This window comes from Platalea leucorodia (assembly GCF_965183815.1).
Source record: "Platalea leucorodia genome assembly, chromosome: 3".
Lineage (NCBI taxonomy): Eukaryota > Metazoa > Chordata > Aves > Pelecaniformes > Threskiornithidae > Platalea > Platalea leucorodia.
Window position 1 is genome coordinate 9,360,401 of NC_138825.1, and position 9,396 is coordinate 9,369,796.

A 9,396-nucleotide genomic window follows, 5' to 3' on the forward strand; every position below is an offset into this window, starting at 1 on the left:
CAACCCAAAAAAATACAACACATACAATACAATACGTTAAGAAAAAACTACGTGCACTATAAAATACAGCACAATACAAAATACAACAGAAAATAAAATACAGACAACACAATTCATGAGATACCATACAATACATACAATACCACACAAAATACAATGCACACAATAAAATACAATTCATACTATACCGTACAATGCATACCATACCATACAAGCAATACCAAACCATAGAATGGGTACAACACACAACACATACCATACAATGCATACATACAATACAATAAACACCATACCATAAAATACATACAATACAGTACGTAGAATTACTACAGTATATAAAATATATAAAATGCAATACATACAATACCATAACTTACCATGTAATACATACAATATAATAAATACCATACAATACATAGCATACAGTATATGCCATGCATACAATGTAAAAAATACCATATCATACAATAAATACTATCATACCATACAAGACATACAATACAATAAATACCACACCATATCAACCATCCAAGTCATAATGCAATACAAAAGAATATACAGTACAATATTTGCAATACGTTACATACCACACCTCAAAATACAACACATACCATACAAACGCCATACAATAAAAAGTGCGATAGAATGAACGATACAGAAGACAATACAATTAATACAACACATACCATACCATACAGAATGCAATAGATTAAAGAAAAAAAAGAAAACAATTTATACAATACCATACAACACAACACATACCATACAACACAAACAATGCACACAATATATTCAGTAACAAATACGATCCCAAATACAATACCATACACTAAATACCAAATGCAATACCAAATACAATACCATACTATCAATACCAAATGCAATGCGATACATTCAGTACCAACTACAACACGAAATACATTCAATACCAAATACAAAACAAATCAATTAAGTGCCAAATACAATATGGTACATTCAATAACAAATACAAAACCAAAAAGAATGCGATATATTCAATACCAAGTACAATACAATACATTCAATGCCAAGTACACTACCATACATACAATACCAAATACAATACCAAAAACAATACCATACACATTCAATAACAAATACAATACCAAACTCAAAACAATACATTAAATACCAAACACAGTATCAAACACAAAACGATACATGTAATGCCAAACACATGCAATACCAAACACAAAGCCAAATACATGCAATGCCAAATTCCATGCTAAATACATTCAATACAAAATACAACACGATACATTCAATACTGAATACGATACCAAATACGATACCTGATACAGTCAATACCAAACACAATACCAAATCCAATACAATACATTCAATATCAGATACATTCAATGCCAAAAAAATGCCAAACACAATATAATACGTAGAATACCAAATAGAATACCAAATTCATTCCAGACCAGCTACACCACCAGATGCATTCGAGACCAGATACGATACACAGAATACCAAATACATTCAATATCAAATTCTATGCCAAACTGAATGCCAATTCAATGCCAAATACTTTCAATGCCGAATACAATACCAGATACATTCAATACCAAATACAATGCCAAATACATTCAATACCAAATACAAAACGAGACAGTCAATGCCAAATAAATACCAAATACATTCAATGATAAATACAATACCAAATATATTCAATACCATATACATTCAATGCCAAAATATGATACATTTAATACCAAATACATTCAAAACTGAATACAATCCCAAATATGTTCAATACCAAAATAATACCAAATACATTCAATACCAAATTCAATACCATATACATTACATACCATATACAAACCAATACATTCAATACTGAATACAATACCATATACCTTCAATACCAAATACAATACTATATATATTCAATACAAAATACAATACCAAATACAATACCAAGCACATTATTAAACATTCAATACCAAATACATTAATATACATTTCATAACAAAGAAAATACAATACCTTCAATAGCAAATACAACGCAATACATTCAATACCAAGTACAATACTAAATACATTCAATGCCAAATACAATGCCAAATACATGAAATACTAAATACAATTTAGTATATAGAACACCAAATACATTCAATGCCAAATACAATGCCACATACAATACCAGACACAATATGAAATACATTCCATACCAAATACCATACATTCAATACCAGATACAATACGATACATACAATGCCAGAAACAATACCAGAGACAATCAAGTATGAGACATTCAATACCGAGTACAATACCAAGTACGATTCGTTCGGTGCCAAATACAGTATCAAATACAATACATTCAATACCAAACACAGTGCCCAATACAATACTGGATACAATGCCAAATACAATACCAACCGCATTCCATACCAGATACAACATGATACCATATACAATACCAAATATGATACCAAATACCGCCAAACCAAACACAAAACCAAATCCAATCCAATACATTCAATACCAGAAACATGCAATGCAACACTCAATGCCAAACACACTCAATACCAAATACAATACGACACATAGAATACCAAATTCATTCCAGACCAGCTACACCACCAGATACATTCGAGAGCAGATACAATACACAAAATGCCAAATACAACGCCTATACAGTATGATACCAAATACAACGCCCAATACGATACCTTAGGTGCTAGATAACAGATACGATGGCAGATACCAAACACATTCAATACCAAATACAAAACGAGATAAAATATAATACATACAATAACAAAACCGGTACCAAATACAATACCCGATACGTTCGATATCAAGTACAATACCAAGTACAATATGATACATTCAGCACCAGATACATTCAAGGCCAAATGCAATCCCAAATACATGCAATCCCAAATACAATACGATACCTTCAATACCAAATAAACTACCAAAAAGAATTACGATACATTCAATCCCAAACACAATCCAAAACACAATACCAGTCACAGTGCCAAATACAATACTGTACACAGATACATTCAATACCGTACACCATAACAGATACATTCAATACCAAAGGCATTCAATACCAAATACAACACGATGCATGCAATGCCAGATACATTCACTACCAGATACATTCAATACCAAATGCAATACCAGGTACATTCAATACCAGATGCATTCAACACCAAATACAACACCAGACGACTCCAACACCAAATACGGTACAATGCATTCAATACCACATACATACAATCTCAAACACAACGCCAAATACACTCAGTATCTGATACATTCAGTATCTGATAGAATACCAGATAGACTCAATACCAAACGCAAGACCAGGTAAATTTGTTGCCAAATTCTGTGCCAGATACCAAATACGATACCAGATACCAGACTTGATACCAGATACATTCAATATCCAATACAATACCCGATACATTTAATACCCAGTACATTCAATACCCAATACAATAACAAATAGAATACAATACATTCAATACCAAATAGAATACGATACATTCAATACCATAAATACAATACCATAAATACCATAAAGACATTCAATACCTGATACATTCAGTACCTACCACACCATACAATAAAATACATACAATCAATACTTCTCCATAAAATGAAGCACAACGCATACTATACATATAATACAATGCAATACAAAACAGAATTAAAAAATACCATACGTACAATACCAGACATACAATACCACGGAACACAAACCATAGAATACGGTACGCAAAATACGGTACGCAAAATACGGTACGCAAAATACGGTGCTCAAGGGCAGCATGGTGATGGGCTCCTCTGGCGCGGCACGATGATGAGCTCCGCCGGGGCGGCGCAGTGACAGGTTGCCTCTGGACTGGCGCTGCGATGGGCTCCTCCGGAGCAGTTCTGCGATGAAAGGCTCCTCTGGAGCAGCGTGGTGACAGGCTTCTCCAGGGCGGCGCAGTGAGGGGCTGCTGCGGGGCAGTGCCGCGACAGGCTTCTCCAGGGCGTCGTGATGAAGGCTCCTCCGGGACGGCATGGTGACAGGCTCCTCTGGGGCGGTGTGACAACCGGCTCCTCTGGCGCAACACGGTGACAGGCCCCTTGAAAAGCTGAACATTGCGCTGAAAGGCTTGTCCGAGAAAATGACCTGTTCAGCACAGTGAAGAGCTCCTCTGGGGCAGCACAGTGATGAGCTCCTCCAGGCCAGTGCGAAGGGCTCCTCCGGGGCAGCACAGTGACAGGCTCCTCTGGGGCGGCACAACGACGAGCTCCTCTGGGCCAGCGTGATGAAGGGCTCCTCCGGGGTAGTGAGCTGACGGACTGCTTGAGCATGGCTCGCTGACAGGCTCCTGCTGGGCAGCGCGACAACAGGCTCCTCCAGGGCAGTGCCGTGAAGGGCTCCTCTGGCACGGCATGACGATGGGGTCCTCCGGGGCGGCGTGGCGACAGGCTCCAAGACCTGTCCGGCACGACAACGGGCTTGTCCACAGCGTCGTGATGAAGGACTCCTCCAGGGTGACAGAATACATTCTGTGCATAGCACATACACAGATAGCAGAGGAAGGCTTTTCAGTCTATAAGGAATACAGCCTATCCATATGCAGAATATACGCAGGCAAGGCGATGGGAGGTTTTGCTGTCTGCATGGAGAATATATGGGCTATATAGAAAACACGTACATAGAAAAGCCACGCCTCACTTACCTCTACGTTTAGTATCTACCATCTGTGGACGCATGACACGCCAAGAACAACTACATACTGTCTCCCTCAAGACTACACATGGACAGGCAAAGCCAGACTTGGTTTCTCAGCGTGTAGCATATAACAGGATATACTCTGCCTAGAGAAAAGAGACGGTGAGGCTTTTCTCTCTGGATATAGAGCACATTCCATCTGTAGGCAGGCTGTACGCAGGCAAAACAGGTCTTTTCTCTCTAGTCATAGACTAGATACTGCCAAGGCAGGGCTTTTTGGTCTGCTTATACAGTGTATGCTGGCTGTATAGAGAATAGAAAACAACAGAAGGGTGAGGTGAATAGAAAACAACAGAAGGGTGAGGTGGGGTGATACCTTTCTGTCACTGTACGGACTATAAAATGGCTGCATGGAGAATACATGTGGAGAGCACTGCACACCACCTTCCTGTCAGGACGCAAAACGTATTCTGGTTACGGAGCAGAGACGGGCCAGGTGTCGGAACGCAGAACGTATTCTGGTTACGGAGCAGAGACGGGCCAGGTGAGGTAGGGCTTTTCCTCCCACCTGCATGGGAAATCTAGGGAGACTGCAGGGTGAAGGGGGAGTCTGTCTGTACATCAGGCACGTTCTGCCTGTAGAAGCACACAAACAGGGGAGGGGAGGCTTTTCTCTTTGCAGAGGAAAGACTTTGTGCACACAGGTAGTACGGGGCTCTTCTGCCTATATGTGGAATATAGGCTGTCTATAGACCAGAGAGATGACTCTCTACTTAGCAAATATACTGCTCATCTGCACAACAGACCCAGAGAGGCAGGAGAAGGTGGGGTGCTCCTGCCTGTACACAGGCGATGTCCTCTTTGTAGAGCACAGGCAGAAAGGCGAGGCAAGGAAAGACTTCTCTCTTACATCCTCATGGGCTGGGGGAAGCAGGGCAGGCCTTCTCCATCGCTTGCACACGCGTGCAGGAAGCTTCTGCCCCAGCCACCTCCTGCCTTCCTTTCCTCCCATCCCCCACCTATCTCCCAGGCATCCACACGGACACCAACAGACATCAAGCACCAGCCAGGGGGAAGGGCCCGGGGCCCTGGCAGGATTCTCCTCAGGAAGGCGCAAATAGGAGCAAACACATCCTGCTGCTTAACAGCATCAGGCTGATGGCACAGCCAGGGCTTCAGCTCCTATGGCCACGGGATCCTTCCTTGAGGAACAAGGACTGCTGGCCCAGGGACAGGGCGTCCTTAACTGAGCAGGCAAGAGAGTCTCTGCTAGCACAGCGGACAGGGCTACGCTTCAAGCACAGACAGCCACATAGAGCAAAGGCAAAGCACGCTGCCCAGGACAGCTCTCTCAGGACGACCCAGGTGCGATACCGCTCTGCGAGGGTCCACAACAACTGCAAACCCTGCTACTGGCCTCCCCAATGGGAGCAAATCTTTCTCCCTTGCTTTTCCTCTAATGCAACATGCTATCACAAGCACCAGATACAACACCGGACTTACCAAGCAGAAACGGGAATCGCTCCACCCTACCAAGTGCATTCACCTGGGGAAGGCTCAGAGGGAGGAACCACTGAGATTACCCTTCAGGAATGCAATCGACTTCGGAGACAACAGGCTCATCTAAGAATATAGGTGGATTTTTATGAAATATGTCAAGCAGAAGGCATTTTTGTCTTAGTCGTTTCCCACTGGGGAGCAAAAAGTAATGCTTTTCAAAGCAAAGGGTATTCTAGAATAACCTGAGGTGCTGCTAAACTTCTCCATTTCATGTGGCTGGGTGCGAACAGACCTGTCAGACAGACAGACGGGAGGTGTCAGGTACCAGTTCTTGGAGGATACGCATATAGGAAAAGCTAGAAGGGAGAGCAGGCTACACTTGGCTTTCAGTCACATAAAGGAATCAAACCCCTGGCTTTGAAGGGCGAGGCGGCACCGGCAGGGTCAGAGCGTGAACACGACGCACCGCTACACTAGCTCATTAAATCTGGACCAGGTGTCAGCTAAGTGAGGCACTCGTTTCTACCAACTTTTGCTTACGTTCAACTTTTCACCTTCAGAACACTCTTTCTTTGCGACTTGTGTTTCCTACCTGAAGCTGGAAAGTCACCCAAGAACTGGTCCCAGCTGTACAGAGCAGACAAGCCGACGTGGTGACTGCTCTGCTCTAGTCTCATCTTAGTTTCAAGCTCGTCAGAAGACGCAGCAAGAGACAAGCCGCATTACTACAGTCCGTTCCAGAAGAAAAATAAAGCAGAGAGATACATTTCTGGGCTGCTAAACACCAGAAGCCTGCAAATTCTGCAAATGGCTACCTAGAGGGAAAGCAATGAGCAAGCCAGTGCACTTTAGACTAGACCCTACAAGACTTTCACAAGTACGAGGGCAGGGGGGCCTCTCTGAAAGCGAGTCACCTCCTCCCCCTGTGAGCAGCAGGGACTGAAGAGCAACAGGCACCCACATCACAAGCAAAGACCTTTGTGACACGGCTCTGAAAAGATGACTTCACAGAGCCTTTTCAGTCAAGCACCACAAAGCTGGGCAATGCCAGAAGTAAGCCTGCTCAGGCAGCTCCTGCTTGGCTCGGGGGTGAGGTACATACCCTTCTCCTCATGTCCAGCACAGGAAGACTGGAGCTCACTGAGCACAAAGCCCTGGGCTGGGTTCTGCCCTCCACCCCCACCAGGTGTAGCTCAGTGCATGGGCCAGGCTTCATTTATTCCACACGAGTAATTCTGTCTGAAGAAGAGGTTTTGAATAAGTTTACGGTTGTGCACCTTCTTACATGCCCCTTGTTTCAACACTAAACCAACTCTGTTAGTTTCCAAAGGCCAAGGGAGGTGTGTGTAGCCACCTCTGGTGACGTGGAAACAGGCAGCACCTCAGGTCCCCAGGCTCCAACTCTAGTGCTCAGCCTCTGAACTGCTGGGACCTCACGCTTCCAACGCCCAGTGTGGCACCCATATTCCACAACCTACAGCACGCTCGGTGCCCGTGGGGCCTCACGGCAGCGCCGGGCGCAGGCTCCGCGCCTCTGGGCAGGCTGCCCGCCGCCTGCTCCCCGGCGGAGAGCGGCTTTCTCCCCGCGCCACTACCTCGGGACGAGGTGCCCGCTCCCCGGCCGTCCCCTTCCTCCTCCTCCTCCTCCTCCTCCTCCTCAGGGCAGCGCCGCTCCGGCCCGCCGGCAGCTCCACGCGCAGCGCCCCGCGCCGGCGGCCGTTGCCTTCAACGCCCCCCTCGCCTCGCGCCGGCCGTTACCGCCCGAAGCTTCCCGACGCCGCGCGTGCACCCGCCGGCCGCCGGGGAGAGCGGGGGGGGGTAGGGGGGGACGGGAGGGAGCGGAACCCCGGGGGAACGGGGCGCCCACAGCCCCGGCCGCAGGCAGCGCCCGCCTGCAGCTCTGGCAGCAGCAGGGAGCGGGGAGAGAAAGCGGCGCTCAAGGCAGAGCCCGCCCCAGGGACCGGCCCCGGGGGCAAAGCCGAGCAGGGCAGGGACGGGACGGGCAGCCGGCCCCTCGCCTCAGCCCCGGCCCCGGCCAAACCTGACCTGAAGCCAAGGCCGGGGCAAGCCCCAGCCCCGCGCTGCAGACCTGCTCCGGCCCCCTCCCGGGGAGGGCTCGCTGTGGCGGCTCTGCCCTGACGCAGCCCGGCTCCAGCCGGACCCTGCCTCGCCGCTGCGAGGGCGGCTTCCCCCGAGGGGCTGCGCCACAGCAGAGCGGGGCAGCTCAGCAGCCCCAGCTGCCGCAGGGAGGCCCTGGCCTCCCCGCAGCGAGGCGGGGCCCTCGGGCAGGGCAGGCAGAGGCACCCCCGGTGCCCACCCCAGCCTCTCTCCCCTACAGCAGACCACCGCCCCGTTGGCCGCGGCCAGCGCCGAGCACCCTGGCACCCGGTGCTTGGCAACAGGGCCGGCAGCCCCAGCTGGGCCCTGGGCCCCCTGCCCAGCCCAGCCCTTTGGCAGCTCCAGGCCAGGCCAAGCCGCTTGGCGCTGCCCATCGCTATTCAGCCCCAACACAGGGGGAGCAGGAGGGCTCGGGGCCACCGGGAGGGCTGAGGCCGCGCACAGCTTGGTGCAGGAGTGGTGAGGCACAGGCAGCGCCAGATTTGGTTCCCCTTTGGCTCCTTCCACCGAGAGGAGCCTGTTCACAACAACAAGACGGGCACACGAGCTGCTCAAAACACACGGCATGGGCGTTGTAGAGGGCACCATGTCCACAAAGTCCTCCTCGCCGTTGACCGGCAGCTACAAAGAGGACAGCGGCGCCTTCAGCCCGCTGCAGAGAGAGGGGGGATTCGGCCAAGCCCTGTAATGGTCTTCCACGTCAGTATCAACAATGTTCACGTTGACTGCCTTGAGCAAAACCGTCAAGGAATAAACTGGGAATAAACTTGCTAAAACTCCATAGTTGAGCGTAGGGAAATCTCTCATTCCCTCCTTGTCCAGACACAACTTTGGTTTGTCACAGCAGGATAGTGAAGAATTAAGAGGCAAGAGGAGCAAAGAAAAATTAAATTTAAAATTCATTACTTTAAAAATTAAATCCCCTTATTTTAACTGAAGAGTTAAATTTCAATTCCCACTCAAAGAAAATCATTATCCAAGAGTTCACGTGTATTCAGGCAATCACAGCAAAAAATGACAAGAGGGGTCTGCGCCAAAGGAGCAATAAATCCGTTTCCTTCTCCGACAGC